Source organism: Miniopterus schreibersii (assembly GCF_964146895.1).
Source record: "Miniopterus schreibersii genome assembly, chromosome: 4".
NCBI classification, from domain to species: Eukaryota; Metazoa; Chordata; class Mammalia; order Chiroptera; family Miniopteridae; genus Miniopterus; species Miniopterus schreibersii.
In genome coordinates this window covers 38,459,412-38,478,704 of record NC_138105.1, presented here as the reverse complement: position 1 = coordinate 38,478,704, position 19,293 = coordinate 38,459,412, and the positions used below count along the sequence as shown (strand labels likewise).

General features: G+C 45.3%; 1 long non-coding RNA gene across 1 annotated transcript in view; it reads left to right on the top strand.

Annotated features, from left to right (window-relative positions):
• The first annotated feature begins 820 nt into the window (after positions 1 to 820).
• The window catches only part of LOC308555937, a 37,342-nt gene continuing 18,869 nt past the window's right edge, over positions 821 to 19,293 (top strand). The window contains exon 1 of the long non-coding RNA XR_013998655.1: positions 821 to 1,013. This is a non-coding gene — a long non-coding RNA (uncharacterized lncRNA). The remainder of the gene's footprint in view (positions 1,014 to 19,293) is intronic.

Sequence of the window (19,293 nt, the reverse complement as noted above, 5' to 3'; positions counted from 1 at the left end):
ACCCACCCCCAAAGTCCTCCAGTACTTTTTCATCAGCTTACCCCAGCCTTTTAGCCCCAGCCCACCACCCACCTCTGCTGCAAGACAGTTGAGTTCAGACTGAGTTCTGGCCTCTCTCCCTTATTGCAATAGCCTTGAATAAAGCTCTTCTTGCCTAATGGACTTTGTCTGGTGCAATCTGTGCTTTGACATCCGCTCCTTGCCCTTCAAAAGCCATCTTATTTCTGTGCAGCAGTGGCTCTCAAACTGTGATGAGTCTCTGAATCACCTGGAAGCCTTGTTAGAACATTTTCCAGAACTGTAGGCCTTCTGGTGGGGCTCGGTGAATTTCCAACAGGTTTCCAGATAAGGCATGCACGGCTGCTTTGGGGACCATACTTTAGCCTGTTTTTTACTCTGAGGCCCCTGGAATTCATGGAGGCCCCAGTGCACGGTCCTGTAGTGGGGTCATTTCCAGATGCTTTCTTCCCTGTCTTCTCCCTCCCTCCCTTTATAATGCTAGCTCCTCCTCTCCTCTCTGGCCTATCCCTTCTTCTCCTTCCGCTCCTAGGTCACAGCCCTTCTCTTCCAATCAGCCTTCCCCTTCCAAAAACAAACAAACAAAAAGTAGCAGCCTGCCACTCCTTAGGGTAGTGCTTAATTTTTCCATCTTAAAAGCTGTAGTTGTTTTGTTTTTTAACTGCCAAATCCTTCCTGGGGCCCTCTTGGCACTCGGCGTCCCTGGGAGTGGGGGAGGGGGCTTCCCTCATACTTCCTGGTTACCTAGCAACTTGTCTCCTTGCTGACAAGTCACCGCCCCTGCAGAGATGCCAGCTGATGTGCACACAACAAAGGGAAAGTGACACCATCGCGCCAGCCCCCTCTTAGAGGGCCTCCCCGTTCATTAGCAATGTGATAAGTGGCTCACTCTGGGCAGGTCCCCCGATGCCCCCTCCCCGATTAAGCCAGAGGCAGCACTGCTTCCCTCAAGGACCTCGGAGTGATGGCAGCTTGTCAAGTTCCCAAGACGCGGGGTATGTACTGGGAATCTCAGATCTAATCCCTAATTATATCCAGCCCGTCACCTTTGTAATAGGAGGCATAATAGCTTTTTCATTGTCGTCTTCAGGCGCTCGGGCTGCGTGGAGGGCTATATCCACACTCGTGCATGTGTTTTCTAATGTGTTGCTACATCCTTGTTAGACTTCAAAATGAGGGGGCCTTTCTTTTCTCCTGCGAAAGCCCTTATGAAAGAAGCTGTTTGCTTAACATCTCCCACCGCCACCCTTTGTTCCTTCTCTCCACTTTCCTGGATTAACCACTTAGGCCCAGGCGTGGTAGCTGACTGTCACAGAAGATGTAATACCTCCGGGAGCACTTGCACAGTGGAGACGGAGGGTGTCCAACCACTTTCTGTAATCCTGGGAGAGAGAGCAGAATAAGGAAGGAAGAAAGGAGAGTGATAGAAAGGATAAAATGAATTCCGCGCTTTTTAAAAAAAAAGCATTTGTAGCAGTAATACTTGTAAGAGAGAACAGTGGTAAACTGCCCAGATGCCCAATGGAAGAATGTCAGAACAGTCAGTATAATAACACAACAGAAGAGCATTAGATCGACTTTACAAATGGTAGGCCGTTTATATGAGCCACACCCATCATAGAGATAAGTGTACATTTAAATATATATAACGCATACAGCATGGAATTATGTGACTATATACAGTATATGTATATACTATGTGACATAGATACATGTATACAGTAATTCAGGGGGAAAGAATCCAAGCAAGCTTGAACATTGGTTAGATACATGCAAAAAATGTATGTAACTGTTTAGAAAAATTAGAAGAATATGTGAAAAGACATGACTAGTTTAGAGCAGCAGTCTCCGATACGGTAGCCACCAGCCTCAGGGAACGGCTGAGTACCAGCCATGTGGCTAGTCTGAACTGATATGTGGCATACTGGATTTCAAAGTTTAGTATGAAAAAATAAACTATCTCATTAATAATTTTATGTTGACTACATGTGGAAATTATTATATTTTTAGTACATTGGGTTAAATAAAATATATTATTAAAATTGATTACACTTGTTTCTTTTTACTTTTCTAAGGTGGTTACCAGAAAATTTAAATTACATACGTGGTTCACATTTGTGGCTTGCATTATATTTTTGTTGGACAGTGCTAGCTTAGAGTTTAATGTTGATCAGGTCCTCTTTTCTATAAGACTGTTAAACTTGCTCTGTTTATGTCTATAAGATGTATGAGTTCTGGAACATAGAGTGATCTGAATGCAATATTTCCACAAAGACCAATTCTAAGGCTAAGTTTCTGCGTCCTATAAGAGACTCTAGACAAAAAATGGAAATTGTGGCTTTCCTGGGAAGAAGGGAAGGAGGATGGTGTGGAGGAAATGAAAGAAGGCACAGAGAAGGAAAGAGGAAGGCCACATACTGCAGAGGTAATAGGATCATGGAGACAATTAAATGTATGGTCTGGCAAGAAGGCTAAGTGGCCTTCTTCTAAGATGTCACTTGTCACTCTTCCTTCCCAAACCAACTCTTTCCTGCTGTCCTGTCAACTTGACCTCTTGGAGTTGAAAAATGTCCTTCTATTAATGTCCTCAAGGGAAGAACACATTCATTAGGCTATGAGTCGGTTATAATCTTAGTGTGGAATTTGTTACATATTTGTCATTTATGTGTTTGATTTTATTGCTAGAATTCTTTCCTTCAGCACTGCTTGTGGTCCACAGGTTTTAGTGGGGGGTGGGGGGGTGGCTGGCAGTGTGGCGAGCAGAGCGGTACTGATGCTGAGGATGGGGACAGAGGTGTAGGAGTGCCACAGGGAATGGGAACATGGCAGAGCACCAAGAAAAACTCACCTACCTAACCAATCCTTAGCTGCAACTAGTTATGGGTGTGTGACCAGCATGTTCTAGTAGCCAGAAGAGCCCCAGCATGTGCTCTCACAAGCCATTTGGGAGAGGAGGTAACAGAGAAACTAGGCATGCTCTTCATTTCAGAGGCTCTCCAGACAACAGTCCTTGTATTCAGGCCTGATTCTGCTAGTGGCTGCCTAGGGGGCCACTCTCATTACCACGGAAAGATGCACCCCAATTAACACGTGGTCACAGAAGCCCAGTAAACTTCGAAGAACTTTTTTTTTCCAACAGAAAAAAATCATAGTATTGCATTCTTTCTTAAGAGCATTAAATTGTTATTCAACTACTATGTCTCATTTGTTCTATAAACATTAATTGAATTCTTACTAGTACAGTCACCCATTTAACAAATATCGAGCCCCTACTATGTAGAAATCCAGCTCCTACTGTGTCTGGATTTAAATCCTGGCTCTACTACTTCCAATCTGGACAACCTTGGGCAAATTACTTAATCTCTGAGCATTTCTTTGTCTAAAAAGGAGTAATAATACTCCTGTTTTTGTGAGAATTAAATGATTTAGTACATGAAAAATACTTAAAAATACATGAAAGGTATTGGCGCAGAGTAGGTGATATATAAGTATTTGCTGCTTTATGTAGGCCAGTGGGTGACAGGGATACAAATATAAGCACAATGTAATCTTTGCGTTCAAGGAGACTCCATCTGATGGCCTTTCACACGCTTTTTAACCTTCACAACCAGCCCATGAGTTAGTATCGTTAATTTGAGCCACAGACAGACTAAACCACCTGCCTGAGATCTCACAAGTAGCAGGTGGTAGGTGTGATTTAGGGCTAGTTATTCTGACCCTAAGTTCAGGGCTCTTGGCTCAATCTTATGAGGCCTTTCTAATCTCCCAGAGGCCAAGTCCTGGCCCATGAAGCTGAAGGCTTTCTCCCCAGTAGCATTATAAAGGTATTTTCTTTGCTACAGTAATAGAGTGTCTGGGGAAATAAGTAACAGAAAGTCCTTGCTGATTTTGGTTTACACATTAAGAAAGATTAATTATCTCACATTTTTAAAAGTCTCAATGTGGGTTGCTTCAGGGCTTGATGATTTCATGATATCATGAAGGATCACAAGATGCTACCATTCTTGTAGGCATTACCGATACAACAGCCTCCAATGAAAGAGAGGACACCTTCTCCAGGAAGCTTCCCCAGCGTCCCTCCTATCTTATTAGGTCAGAAGCCCATTCTTAAACCAATCACTGGCCAGGAAAATGGCATTACCACAATTGGCTCAGCAAAATTATGATTCCCCCCTCAATGGGAAATAGGATCACCTTCACCTGAAGGAGGCGAACATGACCACAAAATCAGAGCTCCGGCTACCCATGGCATCAGGTAACATTCATCATCACCAAGTAGCTTTTATCAAATAACATTACTTTAACAGCTAATAGGTTCTCATCTCAATTTAGAAGGAAAATCCAAAATCAAAGTAGACTGTAGACAAAGTCAATGGTGACGTCTGCCACACTGCAGCGATGAGATTTTTACAATTTTGCTCAAATCCTGTTCATTTTGAGAGTTTGTTTGGGGATCATCAAAACATCCAAGTTGTCCCAACCAATTCAAAGCTTTAAAAACACTGTGACTTTCTCTTCAGATAGTACTTTTTTTTTTTTAAGACAAAAACGTGGGTAGAAGGTAGTAAAATACAGAAAAGGATGTGTAGCAACCAAACAAAAATGTTATCTTTCCTAGGAGACAGGATTTTATGGGATTCCTGGATCTTTTTTGGATCTGATTGTTGAGATCTTGACAGCTTTTCAATTGAGGAAGGCGGTCATGTCTGTTAAACTAATTATAGCTCTTCACTCCACTATCTCATTTTTACAACATTTCAGCTTCAAATAGAATAGCTCCAATAAACATAAAGCAGACTGACGCATCCCAGATTTCTGCAGTTTATTTTACACCAAGAAATTACATTTAGAGATTTCCAGACACACGCTATAAATGAAAATGCAACAGGAAGTTTATTTCACTTCCTCTCGATCTGACCTACATTTCAAAAATGTTTGAGTGGGCTACAACCAGGAACCTCTCTTGCTGCCGTTATTCACGCTAGGTTTTCTGAAGTTGTGTTTTTTTCTCCTCAGTGACTCTAACGGCCATTGAGGGAACTGTAGACATTGGGAGTCTCTCCAGCCCTAAGTGAAACGGAGAAAGTTCTCTATCGGGCTGGCCAGATCCTCCTGCTCTGGGCTACCTGCATCCATCACATTCACCAGAAAAGTCAGACGTTTATGCTCCTAGCGTGGAGTAGATGAAAGCCGTGGCTTTTCCATCTATACCACGGTAGATATTTTTAGTGTGAGCAGCCATTTGGTGGCTACATCTTCCTCAGATCATATGCCACCCACCTATCTGTCTCTAAAGGAATGGGGGGGATGAGTTAGATCCAGGATGGGTAATATTGTTAGCTACTTAGAGAACAGTGCCATAGAAATTCAAGACCTTGCTTAAAATGAGCTGAGGCCCACAATATACCAACTCACATATTTTATCCTACTCTAGGCTGCAATATAAACAGAACGTTCCCACACCTCCTCTACCTGCCATCTGAAGAGTTCTGAAACTCAGAACACGAGTCTGGTGTTGTATTTAATTCTAGCATGCTTTCATGGTAAAAATACTCAACAAACTGGAAATGGAAGGGAATTTTCTCAACCTAATGAACGACATCTATGGGAAAACCCACAGCCAACATCACACATAGTGTTGAAAAGCTGAATGCTTCCCCTCTAAGATCAGGAGCAAGACGAGGCTGTCTGTCCCTACCGCTTCTACTCAGTATTGAACTGTAGGTTCTAGCCAGGGCAACCAGGCAAGAAAATGAAATAGAAGGCATCCCTGTGGAAAAGAAATAAAACTATCTCTATTTGCAGATGAGATAATCTTGTATGTAGTAAATTCCAAATAATCCACCAGAAAGAAAAAAAAAGCTACTATATTAGAGCTAATAAACAAGTTCAGCAAGGTTGCTGGGCACAATATCCACCTACAAAAATCAATTATATTTCTATAAACTAACAGTGAACAATTTGGATGTGAAATTAAAAAAATAATTCCATTTACAATAGCATCAAAAATAGTAAAATATTGAGGAATAAATTTAACAAAACATATGCAAGATGTGTATACTGCAAACTGCAAACTGCAAAGCATCATTGAAAGAAATGAAAGAAGACCTAAGTAAATGGAAAAACTTCCCAAATTCATGGATGGAAGGCAACATTGTTCAGGTGGTAATATTCCCCAAAGTGATCCACAGACTCAATATGATCCCTAGCAAAATTTTAAATGCCTTTTTTGCGGAAATGAATGGACAAGCTGATCCTAAAATTTATATGGAAATGCAAGGGACCCAGAATAACCAAAGGAATTCTGAAAAATAAGAACCAAGTTGGAGGACTCATACTTCTCAATTTAGAAACATGTTACAAAGCATTAATAACCAAGACTGTGATTCTGGCATACGGAAAGATCAGTGAAATAGAATTGAGCTGAGGTTTAAACTCCAAGGTTAACAGTAACCCTGTGGCAGGAAAACTCGATGAGGACCTGCCTGGAGGAGGAGATGGCACACCCAGAGGCGAATTCTAGAGTGCGACGAACATCTGACCGGTCAACCCAGTCACTTGTCTGCTTCCACCCAAGAAGCGATGCTTACAAATAAGGAAATCAGAATGCTGTTAGGAAGTTATTCTAGAGCTGTCCCCAACCCCTATGATCACCATGTAGTGAAAAAGCACATTGAAGAGACAAGGGTTCCCCACAGCTCATTTTATAGTGTTGCCATTAAATACATACCTGTGCGCCTTTACTTTTTTCTTAGTTCTGATGTTTCTCTGCTCTCCTCAGTCCCAAACCTTTTGCCATCCTCTCTATTCTCTTTACATGCCTGTCCCTGCCTGTGCCCACACCTTCACCACCACCAACCTCTCTCTCTCTCTCTCTCAAGCACACACACACGCACAGGCCCTGCATTCTTATCATAGCATGGATTTTGGATTTAGACTGATCTAACTTTGAATCAATCAGGCATGGACCCAAGCTCTAAGCTCGTTTCCTTGTGCACAAAATGGGGATAATAAAAGTACCTCCTCATGGCAGCTTTGTGATGTTTAAATGAGGTGTACAGAAGACAGCCCAGAGCCTGGACATTGTACCTTCTCGCTTAATGGCATATACTAGCCTTCACTGCTACCACTTGCTAATCAGTAGAGACGTTTGTCATAAGAAACACACCCTAGACTGATTTCATTCCACTGAAGCGCAGAGAAAGAGAGACCCAAACTTGCCCAATGGGTTGCAAAATTCATATCTGCAAAAAAATAATTCCTCATTACAGTAGAAATTTTCCTAGACATGGTATCTCCCATGTCCCAGTGCTGACCTGTCTTTAGATGCTCATAAAAAAACACATGGTTCTATCCAATCTGTTGCTTTTGCAAAGGGGGATTTTTAGGCTTACATATAAAATTATTAAGGGGTAGAGAAATATACACTGTGAAAAAGCTAACAGGAGCAGGATTTGGCTCGGGAAAAAGAAGGCCGAGTGTGTGAAACCAATAGCTGTCTTCAGTGAGGATATTAAAAGCTATTATGATGAGACAGTGGTCAGCTCTGTTCCATTTCCACTAAGACAGAAATGAATTATGAGGCTTAACTGTGGCATTTAAAGTAGAGATTTAGCCAACTCTGGATGAAACCCACTTAGAGAAAGTTATCCAAGAATGGGTACTGCAAACCAGTTTATAATGCAAAACACTGTTTGGCTTTGAAGTGAAGTCATTGACACTTGTTAAGGGAACATCTTTATAAAAACAACCTTTGACCATTTGCAGATTTTTTTTCCTGCTGCATTCACTTATTGCACAGTTGACTGGACCCATTGGTAGATCATTCAGGGTAATTTTTTATGCCAAGGCAACTTAATTAGCTTTTATCACAGTTTGGAAAACAAAATACAGGCCATCCTTAGACTGGTTTGTAGACCTTTGTCAGCCAGAGGAGCACCGTTTCCATAGTGAGTCCAGCCTCCTGGCACCAGAACTCCTCCACTCTCCTCAAAACCCTACTCCATGCAAGCTGCTGTCTTCCTGAGAGGATTTTGGCTCTTGGTTTGAGTTCTTTCCACCCCAAGAATTGTTAGCGTCTTAGGTGACCCCAAGATCCACAATGATGACCAGAGCTCCTCACTTCACGGGCACACCCTGGACTTGTCATACCAGCTCTTCCTTGGAAAACATACGTAACACAGGAACCTCTTACCCTCCCAACTAGCTGACTCCTTCCTCCCCAGACAACTTCTCTGACCTCTACAGCCCCGCCTTGATTCTTGGGTCAACTCTCTTCTGATCTCCAGGGTGAGTGCTTCAAGCTTCCAGCTGCAAACCCAGCTCCTCCCCTGCACCCCCAGCAGATCACCCCACCCTGCTTCATCCAGAAGAAAATAGATGCTGCCAGAAAAGAACACCCAGAACATTCGCCACCAGATCGTCACACCTGCCTTCTTCCCTTTTCCTCCTGGACGGTCACCCTCACCTGTCCTTTCCTCCTGACTCCCGACCTTCCTCAGCTCCTCTTTTTATCTTCAGTCTCTCCCTTTCTGTGGACAGTTTCCATCAGCATTTAACATATTCATTTTCTCTCATCTTAAAAAATAAATCAAGACTCCCTTGGTCCCACTGCTAGCCTGTCTCCTCCCTCTCTGCCTGGGTTGTCTCTTTTCTCCATCCGCGCCCCTCACTCCCCCCTCCAGCGGGCCTCTGGCTCCCGCTGCACCAGGTGCCTTTCACCGGAGCCTCCACTGATCCACCTAAAGCTTTTTGGAGTAAACTCCCTTTGGTCCCCTGCAGACTGCGTCCTGCTCTGCGCTGCCTGTGGCACCAGCATCCACCTGGTCTCATATATTCTCTCTCTCCACTCCCGTCACTCTTCTTTCTAGACCCCCTGATTCGCTTCCAAAGGATGTGCTTTGTTCTGTGTTTTCTCCTCGGGCTCTGTCTTAGGCTCTCTTCTCTTTTCACTCTTCAGACTCTCCCTGGATGAGCTTGTTTACTCTCAAGGCGTCATTTACCATGTAAAGGGACCTTTTCCTTTAGTCTAGATCTTTCTACTGAGCTCCATATAGACAACTCCATACAGACAAATAACCACTGGACACCTGTCCTTGGAGACTGCCCTACAAACCCCTCAGCTCATCATGGGGCATGTTAGTCCTTCCTTCCTCCCAACACACTCCTCTTGCAGGTCCCCTTGTCATAGTAACAACCCCACTACTTGCCCCCGTGCTCCAGCCAGGAACTCAGGAACTATTCTTCACTCCTCACCTCCAATCACTAGACAAGTCTTCCAATTCTCTTTTCGAAATGTCTGTCCATCCTCACTGCCACTTGCTGGTCTGGGTCACCAGCCCTTGCTTAGTGTATGTAGCAAAGCCTTCTTCACTGGTCTGCTGGTTTCTCAAAAACCACTTTGACGGTCTACAGTGCTCATCAGATTGTGTCCTGCACCCACTCCTCCTCCTCTGAAATCCGCTAAGACTCCCATGGCCCCTAAGATGAAATGCAGACCCCCAGACAAGGCTCCCGAGGGCCTTGCTTCCCTGCCTTTCCCCTTGCTCCGCACAGCTCACCCCGCCTCCCATACACCCGTCCTTCCCCCGCCCCCTCTAACCTTCACTTAGGCTTCTGGTCTCTGCTTACATATCACTTCCTCAGGAGGCTTTCCTTAGCGGTTTGAATGGTGCCTCGCTCCACCGCTACCCTCTAAAAGGCTATTCTATGTCCAAAGTCCCAGAACCTGTGACTATTACCTTATACGTTAAAAGACGTGATCAAGCTAAGAATCTGGGGGGATTTTCCTGGATGGTCCAGGTGGGCCTTGTAGTGGTCTGCTTGGGCTGCCATCACAAATATTTCACAGACTGGGCGGCTTAAACAACAGAAAGTTATTTTCTCAGCACTCCAGGGGCTGCAAGTCCAAGGTCAAGGTGCTGGCAGGGTTGGTCTCTGGTGAGACCTCTCTCCCTGGCTGGCACATGGCTCCTCCCCTTCCTTCAAGGCCACCAGTCCTATTGACTTCATTTAACCTTCATTACCTTAAAGGCTCTAGCTCCAAATACAGTCACATTGCGGGTTAGGGCTTCAACATATGGATTTAGGAGAACACAATTCAGTCTATAAGAGGCCCTAAATGCAATAACATGTATCCTTATAATGTAGGTACACAGGTAAGAGGAGGACGTAGTATGACCACAGAGGCAGAAATTGGAGTGATGCAGCCACAAACCAAGGAGCGCAGAGCCACCAGATGAGGGAGAGGCAGGAACGGGGCCCCACCCAGAGCCTTGGGAGGGAGTAGAGCCCTGCCAACACCTTGTTTCCGCTTCTGGCTTCTGAAACTGTGAGGGAATAAGCTTTTGTTGTTTTAAGCCACCCAGTTCGTTGTCATTTGTTACGGAAGCCACGGGAAACTAATGCACACCGACAAGATTAGGACCCTGCTCGATACTCCCTGACTGCCCCTGTCATTACCCGTATGGCACTGAACTGTGTTTGTTTAGCGTCAGTCTTCCCTTCTCGACTGCAAGTTCAAGGGGGCGGAGGCTTTGCTTTTCTTGTCCACCACTGCTACCGCAGGGCTGGTATGTAGTAAGTCCTCAATAAATACATATAAGGTGACTGAACAAATGAGCTGGTGTTGAGAATTTTCTTGGCTGGGAGAGCTGTTAAATAATAGACAGGGCTGTGAAAACAAGCTAGGGAAGTTATTCCCTTATAGGAGACATTCTCTGTCCTCTGAAATAATTAGGTAAGGGCTTGTCTGACCACAAGAATGACAGGTCAGGGCTTTTAGTCCCTGTGGTTTGCAGTTTTCCTAGCAACTTGAGCTTTGGTGCCCTCTGGTGACAGAAATGATTGTCTCTTGTTCAAAGTCTCAAGATTGACACGAATCTAGTTTACCTGCTGCTTGCTGTATGCGATTCTCTCATTATGGAGAAGTTGAATTTTGTCCTTACTGTTCAGAGAAATCTACTAGAATTGTGTATTTAACCAATAAGTCTATAAAAGTTACATAAAGCACATAACCTCAGAAGGCTTTGCAAATGTCCCTTTGAGTATTTTATTTTGAACACTACAATTTTCTTATGAAGTACAAAATGTCAGGTTACGTTTATTACAACACTTTCTCCTCAAATAGCCATGGTTGTATGATCAATTTAGTTGTCATTTGGAGAAATAAAGTTGTACTGGAAGTGGCTGCTTACGACTGTTAAGACTTAGAGTGCTTTTCAGGGTCCTTACACCTTGATTGTGATTGAAAAGCAAGTTGTTTTGTTGTTTTTTAAACAAAACACGTACATAAAAAGATTGCATGTGTGCTGCTTGTAAATGAGAAGTTATGGGTCTGGCCTGGCCCGCCTGTCTGTAAAGAGACTTACTTTATCTCCTGAGCCTGTGAAAATGCTGACAGCTACACAGTCTTCCGATTGTGATTCTGTGTGAGTTGCAAGGCCAGGCTGTCCCACATGGCAGCTGCGTGTATGAGTGTGCTCAGCTTCGTGTCAAAACTGTGTTTTTCAAAGTGTCATTTTAGGATGATTTGAGAGGAGGGAGCGTATAAATTTTCTTTTCTCACTGATTGCATAATTATTTTAGCGATAATTTGCCATCATTTCTGACTGATCGTCAAAGGATCACTTTGACCTGCTAACATTTTAGTTTGAAGTTTTTCTGACCCCCAACCACTTAGTCAAATAAACAAGCACTCATTTGCAGCAGAGAGCTGCTACCTACAGGCACTCAACCTGGTTTCTTTTCTAAATTAAAAAGTCCATTTATAATGTAAACAACCACCTTCAGATTTGGTTCGCTTTGCATGTTCAGAGTTTCACGTTCCTATTTGCGCAAAGCACCTTAGGCTGTGTGTACCCAGGAGACAGTGAGCCTGGCTGAGCTGGTTGGCACCATGGGAAACAGAGCTTTCAGGAAACCCTGTGATATATGGTTTTCAACCTCACGGCTACACCCTGGAGTCAAGTTTGTTTCTTGTCCTAAACTGAACGGGCAATGAATGTGGTAAGGGAATTGGATCAATCCAGGGGAGCCGGAGGGGAACCACGGGTGTTTACTGGCTAATACAACTCTTTAACTGAAAAAGAAAGGAAATTCTGACCTATGCGACAACATGGATGAACCTTGAGAACGTCATGCTAAGTGAAATAAAGCAGTCACAGAAGGACAAATACTGTGTGATTTATTTACATGAGGCACCTAGAATAGTCAAAATCCTAAAGGCAGAAAGTAGAATGGTGGTTGCCAGGGGCTGGGCATGGAAAGGGAAGGAGGGTTATTATTTAATGGATACTGAGTTTCAGTTTTGCAAGATGAAAAGAGTTCTAGAGATGAACGGTGGTGATGGTCATAAAATGTGAATGTGCTTCACACCACTGAACTGTATTCTTGGTTTTCCCCAGCCCTAGCAGGTGTGGCTCAGTTGGTTGGAGCAACACCCCATACACCAAAAGGTTGCAGGTTCGATTCCCAGTCAGGGCACATATGGGAGGCAACCAAACAACAGATGTTGTTCTCTCACACCAATGTTTCTCTCCCTCTCTTTCTCCCTTCCTCTCTCTCTAAAATCAATAAAAACATATCCTCAGGTGAGAATTTTAAAAAAGGCCCCCCCCCCAAATTCCCTATCCATAGAGATCCTACCTTCCAACAGGTGGAGAAAAACATGAAATAAAATAAACAAGTAAGATACAGGGTATCTAGATAGCAATAAGAGCTATGGAGAAGGTGGATGGAGTGTGTACAAGAGTTGTAATTTTAAATAGGGTGGTCAGAAAAAATCTCGCTGAGAAGATGATATGTAAGACTTGAATGAGATAAGGAAGTTAGCCATGCAGGTATCTGGGGGAAGAGTGTTTCAGACAAAAACAAAAGTCAGTGCAAAGGCCCTGAGGCAGAAAGAAGCATGACTGGTATGTACAAGAAAAAGCAAAGGGGTCATAGTGGCTGGAGCAGAGTAAGCAAGAGGGAAATCATCTAAGATGAGGTTAGAGACATAACAGAGGAAGTCCATTATTAGTAAGACCTTCGATCTTACTCTGAGGTGGCAGCTAGAGGAATGACACGATCTAACATGGATCACCGAGGGGCGTCAAGAGCAGAACCAGGGCGACTAGTAGGGTTGCAATATTCCAGCTAAGACGCTAGAATCTCAAACCGGGTTGGCAGCAGTGGTGGTTGTGAGAAGTGGGTGTATTTTGAAGGTGAGGCCAACAGGAGTTGCTGAGAGACAGGCTCAAAAGAAAGAGAAAGGCCCAGCCGGGCCTGGCTCAGCGGTTGAGCATTGACCTAGGATCCGGGAGATCGAGGTTCGATTCCCGGTCAGGGCACCCAGGCGCCCCTCAGCTCTGCCTCCACCCTCACCTGGCCTTCTCCATGTCTGTCATCTCCATTTTTGTCTCTATGAAGACACTTGTCATTGGATTTAGGGCCCACACAGATATTCCAGGATGATCTAAATGTCCTTCATTTAATTATATCTGTAAAGACCCTATTCCCAAATAAGGTCACATTCACATGTACTGGGACAGGGACATATCTTTTAGGGAGTCACTGTTCAATGCATGACTATGACTCTAAGTTATTTTAGCCCAGGATAGTGCAACCTGCTCTTTACTGGGATGGAGGAAGGGGGGGGGGGGGTCTTGTTTGGGAGAGGAGCCCAGGAGCTCAGTGTTGGATGCTTCAGGGTTGAGATGCTTATGTGACATTGAGTGGAGGTGTTGAGCCGGCGTTTGCATGCAAAAGGCGTCTGAGCCAGATGCTTTTTCCCCCTTCTGAGTCAAATGCTCTGAATGCTGACCCGGTGAAAAGCCTTTGCCGAGGAAAACGAAAACAAAACACTTTGAAAATAGACTTCATTAGAAGATAACAAGGGTAGTGGTGATAATGTCAAGCAGATGTCACTGGCTTTCCCACATCGTAAAAGAGCAGAAAATTGCAAAATCTTAATACAGAAAACCAGAGGAAATTTCAACTTTTACAGGAAAACTCAGGTTTGAGGATTTGCAACCCCAATGCCATAGTGAAAATAAGGCTTTAATCGCTCCTTCCTCCTTGGCAGCCTCTTCCCTCGGCTTCCAGGACCTCATGCTCTCCTGTTCCCCCGCCTACCTCCCTGGCTACCGCCGGCAGTCTCTTAGCTGGGTCCTCCAATGCTGGTGTGGCTCCCTTCTTCCATCTACTCTCCTCCCGCCAGGGTTGACCTCAGGGGTCTTGTGGCTTTCAATGCTACCCACATCCTGGGACCCCCACATCTCCACCCTGAGCCCATGCAATGCTCTGAGCAGGTCTGGAAGAGCCATCAAGGCTGAGTCCTGAGCTATCACTGCTGGAGTCACACCATGGTCCTAATTCTAGGTTCCTGAGGGAAAGGCCTTGCTGTTCTTAGTAGCACTGGTGACGGTGTGAGGGAAAACCACTCAGAGAAACCATTTTAAAAGGCTCTAAAGTATTGCTGAAGAACAGTGTGGTCACCCCAAGAATCAGGATAACCACTAGACAAGTGGGAGGCCTCAAATTCTACTGTCTTGACGGCAAGTCTGGCGCACTGTGCCAAGCCTCTGGTCAAATCAGTCACTGTAGTGAAGTAGCCCAACCATGTCATTTGCCATTCACTAGGGGTTGTGTTTTCCACCAAATGGGCCTCCAGACGACACAGCTTAAATCTTGAGCTGTTCTGGGCTTCTTTAGTGAATGACAGTAAATGGTTAGATTCGAGAATTGATGCAAAACCCTGAAGAATACATATTGTGCAAATTGTTTCTGTGTCTCCATAGCCAAAATATCTCAGGCTTCACTAGTCTGTGACCACAGTGAGATTTCATCCATGTTACTATCCAAATCTCCATGACTCACGGCCTCCGCCAGCTGGACATCAAATTCCCCTCCCTTGTGTGTATTAGGGAATTCCCAGGGTGTGTATTTATAGCATCACTAAAGTTGCAAGTTTGGCTGAGAGGGGACCTTAACCCAACCCCAGAGAAGCCCCTCCAAGCTGATGGCTGCTCCCCCGGGGTGCCCATGGGGTTGGCACTCCTCTGGAACTCCATGTTGGAGACAAGCTTCATCTCTCTGGTGAAGTCAGAGCATTCTCTGGTTACACTCAGGGAGTTGAAAGCACAAGGGTTCTCGAGCCCCAGAATATCACTCGCCTTAGTCACCAGCCCTTTCAATTCAGGCACAAAGCTCTTTTCTCCCCTGGGCATGAAAGTGTGGGGCCTGGGTAGAAGGCAGTTCTGGAAACAGTGCTCTTGTGGCCCTTTGTGGTGAGTGGGCCTGGCTGTCAGCAGGCTCCTGTGTTCCAGAGGAGACTCCTCACCCCTCCCAGCGTCAGTAGCTGTGAATAGATTGATGGGAGAAGCGATTGCCTAACTTTATTTACCAGAACCATCAGAGCCTCTACTCTGTCTCCAGCTGAAACACTTCTGTGGAAAGATTTTATTTTTTAAGGATTGGAAATGTTCTGTCCTCTAAAATGTTAGCCCAGTAGACTGTTTCCAATTCCAGCAAACAGCAGAAAGTATAGGGAAACAGGAGCAGTGGGCAGAGCCCTTTGGAAGAGGGGCCCGGCCACTGCTCTCTGCAGGCTCCAGACCCTAAACCTGACAGAGCCCCTTTGGGTTGCTCATGGTGGGGCTGGAGACACCAGGGGAATTACTCCAGCCTTGACCCCACCTCTAAGAACCCAAGCGAGGGACTCAGTAAGTGGAGACCAAAACTATTTCTTTCTCCACTCCATCTTTTCCAGATACACACACTTGGGTTATTGTGCAGAGAGAAAGGGATTCAGCAATTTAGAGCTTTCCAACAATATATGAGATTTACAACAGTAGTGTAAGAAGAGGAAATTTAATTTCTTTGAGTATTTACTATGTGCTTGGCATTGTGCTAAGCATTTATATATAATCTTATTGACTCCGTAACCAAGTTTTCTATGTGGATTTAGTATCCCAGTTTTACACAAAAGTAAACTAAGGCTCAGAAAGTTTTCATTGACAAGGCCACACGGCTAGTAAGTGTTGAATCCAGGAGTCCAGCCAGGTCTAACTCCACAGCCTGAGCTTTGAACCACAAACCATATTGGTTCTGAACATTCAGACGTAAAAATATCACCCCAAACTCTCTCTGAAAACAGAAAAGCCCTTCACAAAACACAGTTTTATTGAAGGATGCCTTTGTACACCATTGCAGTGAAATTGGTCTGTGTTCCAGAGAGATTAATGTGAGTGACAGGAAAACACACATCCTGGGTCAGGTCTCCCTGAGTTCTGCGACGCTAACTGGCTTCAGGAGGCCTGGCTGCCCTGAAGCCTCCCTGGCCCCGAGAGGCTGCGGGAGTGTAACTCTGGGAGAGCCATATACAGGTAGGACTCTTCCCAGGAGTTCCCAGCCCCTGGGCTTCACTTGATCCAGGGGCTGCATGTCCTCAGAAAAGTCATGGCACCTCCCAGGGCTCCCTCCAGGCCAGGAGAAAGGTAGCAGGCATGGTCATGTTCCCCACCTCCAGCCCCCCCAGGCCTGAGGGAACGTGCCGTGGATGGGGCAAGACCACTTCGAGGGAGCTTGGAGTTCCTGCGAAAGACTAAATCACCAGCATGTGCTACTTTTCATTATTTCAGAAACCAAGGAGCTTTATCTCCCAGGCCATTGCTCTGGTTCTAGTTACCAAGTCATTTCACTAAAAATGACCTCAGAAATGAAAAATAAAATGGGCATTAAAAGTTTTATTATGGTACATGCCCAGTGATTATTTTTAAATAAAATCCCTTTGAAATTTTATTCTTTACATTTTTTTTCAATCAAATGATTGGGACTGTTTGATGAATTATGTAGATTTTTAACTGCCAGAGAAATGGGATATTCATTTTCTTTCCTCTCCTCATCCAAAAGGAACATCAAATTAAAGCCTGGAGAAAAGATATTGTGACGATTTCCTCCTTTTCTTCAACCTCATTGTATAAGACTTTTCAAGAAAAAAAATCACTTCATTAACCTTCAAGAAATGAGACAGATAATGAAAACTGAGAAGGCACCTGAAACTCATAAGCCCACGGGCAGCCGTCCTTGCAGGAACTGTAAATGGAAGCTTTGTGACAAACGCACCGACAGAACCAATTCATTTGTATCCCATCTTAGAGGACGCAAAATAGAAGAGCCAGTGTCACAATTTCATTATCCCTGTCCCTCATGCATATTACATTATGGATTAATGTTGTGCTGCAAAACCGAAAGCAGCCTTAAAAGGAAAGCAGGAGGCTTGGAGCAGCTTAGTCTAAGGTGCACCGTTGTCAACTTAAATTTACCATCCTGGTGTTATCTCATCCCTTGCCCTAACCTAGGGACATCAGAGGCGCTGAACCTGGAAACTGAAGTGACAGGACAGTCCTCTGTGCTGCACAGGATGCTTGGAAGAACCAAGCAACTGGAAAGAGACCCTCCCCCTGGGGAATGGGCAGCCAATGAGAGGCTGCCTGGATGATGTAATGCCTTTTCCCCCTGGCCGGTCCTTGGTTAAACAGAAACAAAGATAACAATAATGTGCTCCAGGAATCTGTGGATTCCTTCTGCCTGAACAACTCCTGGCATCTTGCAGACACCTCATTGATCTCGGGAGGTGGGTACAGGGGCTCATAGGAGCCACCCCTAGAAGTGCCTCTGTGGCATGCAGATTAGTCTGAGCTAAAAGCCACCGAGAACCTGCAGGCTCAAGAGAAAGTTCTGCCTCCCCTCCCCCCACCTCACCGTAACTATCTGGAGGAATTTGAATTAGAGGCCTTGCCCATAGGAAGAGATTGTCAGAGATGACCTCTTTCTCGAGCTGTTTGTACGACAGGGGAAACAACTCATCACAGAACATCTGCTTTTCTTACCCTCCTGCCACGAGCCTCTGAAGCCCCGAAGTGCCTCACCCCTTCCCGAGCTCAGGATGTCACATGTGCCTCCCCTTCCCTTTCTATCCCTGAACCTCTCGTGTACACGGGGTCTCTGACTCTCCTGTATAGGCGATTCCCGTTCGCAAGAGAGAGATTTTCTCTCCTCAGTCTCTCCCGTCGAGTTGATTATTCAACCAGCCAAAGGAACCGGAGCGGGGAAGGGGGAGCTTTGCCCTTTCCCCACAGGGCATGGTCCCTACTTAGGGAATGGCAAGGATTTCAGACGTGGCGTCAGGCTAAGCCCAACGCAACAGATGGACCAGAACAGCAACAAGGCTCCCTCAGTCCCCCGGGTTCGCCTGTCTCCCTGGATTAGGTTGTCAGGTGTGTTTTCCAACACACCAAGCGATTCTCCAGTTCTCAGCAGACACTGACTGGGCGTCCTACAAATGTAACTCATTTCTAACGCTACCTGGAGATAGCCTAGGATCCCACAGGTTAGGGCTGAAGCCCCCCCACTTCAGACACCAATCACAAGTCCAGGTTGTCACCTGCGCTCCTGACCAGCTGGCTATAGATAGGGGGTTTCCACAACCCCCTCCTCGGGATCGATTAATTTGCTAGAGTTGCTTATAGAGCTCAGAGAAACAGTTACTTGCATTAAATGATGTAAGGGATAGAGATGAGGTACGTAAGGTGAGGTACAGAGCACGTGGATGCTTTCGCCAGCCCAGGAGCTCATTCAATCTTGCGCTTCAGGAGGTTGTACGGAGCTATGGCAGCCCCACCCCCACCCCTGCCACTCCCTCCTTCTAATGACTTGGTCTTTCTGGTGACCAGCCCCATCCTGAAGCTATCTAGGGGTGCCACCCTAAGTCACCCCCTTAGCATAAATGCAGATGTGCTGGAGGGGGGGGCCTTATGAATACCAAAGGACACTCCTATCACTCAGGAAATTCCAAGTGTTTGAGGAGCTCTGTACTGGAACCAAGCACAGAGGCAAATACATTTCTTATTATAGCCCAGGTGGGCATCCCCTGTACTTTTCTGTGATAAAGGGCCGGTACTGCTTCAGCCGACAGAGGGTAGTGACTCACCTGGGGCGAGGATGGGCTCCAGGATGCCACCCTAGCATCTGACCTCACTGCCTCCTGTCTCTTGCACCTGACCTGTGCCATCTCTGACCACATCTCCCTCCTGCTCAAAGTGAAGTCCTAGCATCCCTGCCATCTTGTCTTTCCAAACTTATTTCCAACTACTCTCTCCCCATGCTCCAGGCTCCAGAGTAGCCCACCTGTCCCCTCACACACTTGAAATGGACATAAAAAGATTTTCTTTATAAGTTTAAGTAACTGCAAAGGCAATGATTTCTGATGCTGTGGTTCTCACTGGAGCGTGC